Source organism: Lactuca serriola, chromosome 2, assembly GCF_051521515.1.
Source record: "Lactuca serriola cultivar US96UC23 chromosome 2, Lser_US96UC23_V15, whole genome shotgun sequence".
NCBI lineage: Eukaryota > Viridiplantae > Streptophyta > Magnoliopsida > Asterales > Asteraceae > Lactuca > Lactuca serriola.
Genome location: NC_136409.1, coordinates 81,706,299 through 81,709,659, shown reverse-complemented (window position 1 = coordinate 81,709,659; position 3,361 = coordinate 81,706,299).

The following is a 3,361-nucleotide window of genomic DNA, read 5'->3' as shown; positions in this document are numbered from 1 at the left end:
GCATATATCAAAATTCCATGATTTTTATGTGTTCATATAATTCTTGAAATTTTGATGATCATGTTCATGTTCTTATGAATTTAGAAGATGATAGGAATTTGATGGGATTAAAACAACTTTTAATCTATGAAGATCGATTAGATCTTGAACAAGTATATGAATATAAAACAGTAAAAACGCGATAATAAGAACAAACAGCTTGAATCAAACGAGTCGAATGATTAAATAAAATCCTTAGAAGAGCTCGATTAAGAACATCAATTGTAAAGGATTGGAAGATTACAAGAACGATTACTGGAAAAATAATGTACTCTTGATGAATCGCTATATCGATAATCTCTAGAATCTTATGAATCTTAACCTAATATGCATGCAAGCATTAACTTAAATACTATACATAAAAGGCTCTCGGTTGGACAGGCCCAAACCGGAGAATAAAAGGCTAATCTAACGAGCCCAAAAGACGCAACATCAAAACTCTTTTCAGCCCAACAATCTCCCCCTTTGCGTCAATTTGGAGCGAGACCTTCACTTCCTACTTGGGCCGGCGGCTGAAGCTGGTACCTTCTTCTTCACGGTACTAAACAGACACTTGGTTATGGAAAGGATGGTCTGTCTAAACCGGATGTACCAATTGATCATATCATTGAAGTACTTGATATCATCAGCCGAATTGTCTTTACACTGCTTGATGATGAATAAGATGTGCTCCAAGCAAGTTGTAGTGTAAAGATGTTTGTCAGCTAAAGCGAAGAGACATTTCTGTCCTTCGGCTCTAGTGAACATCACAGAGTTTCGCCTCGAATCTATCTTGCCCATTTGCATTTGATTCAGATCATTGGCCGATCCCACAGGCTCAACTTTCGGTTTCTTCTTAAAAACTGTGGCAATCTCCTGATCCATTAGGGCCACCTCCATGATATAGCATGCCAGCATCCTTTTGACATGGTCTAAGATGGGACCATATTCGGCTTCGTTTGTCAGCAGGATATTTTACAAGACTATCCAATCATGAGGGTTCAGATTGGGCAGATCCGCCAGAGAGATCATGTGAGCAGTTCTTGCAGATCCTCGGATAAGCTTGAACTTGACGTTAGTGAATCTCCCCACGGCAAAAGGCTTCATCACCCGAACATTGACAATCTTCTGGGCGCTCCATGTAAGGTACTGAGGGCGAGCGGCCTCCAGGTAGAAGTCAATGAGCTCCCTGTCAAGCTCATCGTTCGGATGCGGGACTTCAAAAATGTTGGAGAAGGCATGGAAGATGAACGCCTTTCGAGTTAGTGGCATATCGAACTGCGAATCGATGGTGTTGTTGCAGTCGAACGATATCACCGGCTCGAGCCATAGTATGCTTGGAGTCTTTATGGCCTCTTTTATCAAACGATCCCTGGTCCAGGCAGGGAAGAGCAACTTTCGGCTCTCAAGGAGATCGTGGGCTTCTTTTTGCTTTCGTTAAGCTTCTTCAGCCTCACGCGCCACACGACTGGCATCACCTTCAGCATTGCGACTGTTTTTCCGTTTCAACAAGTCCGCAATGGTCTCCTTGTCTTCATCTTCATCTTCATCTCCATCCTCTGCTATGTGTTTGCCCTTGTTCTTCACACCCGAACCCGAGGCATGACCAGTTGGGGGTGGTTCGGTTGTGTGAGTAGCTTTGGAGGACGGAGGTGGTTTCGATCCTTTCTTCTCATCTCCCCCTTGTTTCGGAATGGACACGAAACTCGGCAGACCTTCAATTTTGCTTAAGAGGTCCATGGTCGGGGAGAGCTTTTCAGCGAGGGTGCGCCTCACCGAATGATTAAGGATGGGATCGTGTGCTTCCAGGATGTTGGATAGAGCTGCGTGGACATCCGAAACACACGTCTTGATGACTTCCCTCTCGGATCGAAGAGCTTCCAATTGTTCTTGAGAGTTGGAAAGTTGCGTGCTCTTGACCTTTAGGGCAGTTGTTTTACTTGCCAGAACGTCCATCAGAGAGTTCTCTGCCGCAAGATCCTCTTGTAGTTTTGCCAGACGGGCATCGATGGAGGCACGGAGTGCCGAGTTGTCGTCGCTTATATTTTGTCGGAGGGTAGCGAACGAAGTCAACTCCATCGAGACGAACTTGGCCAATTGCTGAACAATCGGTTCCAGAGTTGTTTGTGTGGCATTGGCGCTTTCCTGCAGAGACTTCAGAAGGTCAGAAGCGTCGGAGAATAGTTTATTGACTTTTTCGGTCGCCGCCTCACAAGCTCGGGTGGAGGCGTCTATTGCAGCAGTTGTTGAGGCCACTGAGTCTTGTTGAGCCCTGGAGAAGGCATCAACTATCTTCTGAAGTGCAGCTTCAGACAAGGATGACTGCTGGTTGGAAGAGGAGGCGAGAAGTTGATCAACCTTCTTGTTAAGCTCGCGGAGATGCTTCTTTGTCACTGGAGCATCATCCTCCTCATCACTTTGAACTTGAAACGGACTATAGTAGACCGAATCAAAGTTCATGTGATCACCACCAAGGTATTGATCATCGCCATCGGAGGCGGCGTCTGGAGATTGAGGTGGTGGTGAAGCTGGGGGTGTTGTGGGTTTGGTTGGTTCAGGTTGAGTGGGTGGGGGGTTAGTTTTGGGTGGTGGTGGTGTATGGGTTTCGGTTTGTGGAGGTTCGGTTACAGGAGGGGTTTCGGTTACAGGTGGTGTTTCGGTTGATGTGGTGAATATGGGTGGAGGTATAGGGAATGAGGTTGGTGATATAGTAGGGTTTATGGTGGGAATGGAAATAGGTATGGTGGGTGGAGGGGAAGGAACTGGGGATTGGTGAAGTTCCATCTCCGGGGTTGGTGAGCGAGGGGGTGTGTTGCCTCGTAGAGGAGATTCGTCTCCTTGTGAGCCCTCAGAGTCTAAACTCCCACCTTCGGATTCACTTGAAGAGGAGGGAATGAGGAGTTTTCGCTTTGGTTGGGTCTTCCTCCTTTTCGGTTGTGGGGATGAAGCAGGTTTCTGTTGTTTACGCTTCTTTGGAGAAGGTTTTGGGGCTTTGGATGGTTTCTTCCCCTTGTCTGCCTTCTTACCCCTGGCCACCGGTTTGTCGGCATCATGAATCGAGCGCAGCATGTCCGGTGTCAGTTCCCTCAGACCAGATGGCCCTAACTCCTTGATCGCCTTGATCATACTGTTGTCTGAAGGCACACTTCCATACATAGTCTCTGGGATGGAGCCAATGAAGGAGAATTTTCATGCATCCGAGATGATGATCTTCTTGGTATGGAACGTACTAATAGAAGACATCGATGCACCATCAGCAGTTGGGACATCAAACCTGTCCATAGCCCATCTTGTGATCAAGATCCAGAACCGGGCCAGCGACACCTCGGAGTGTCGAGAAGTA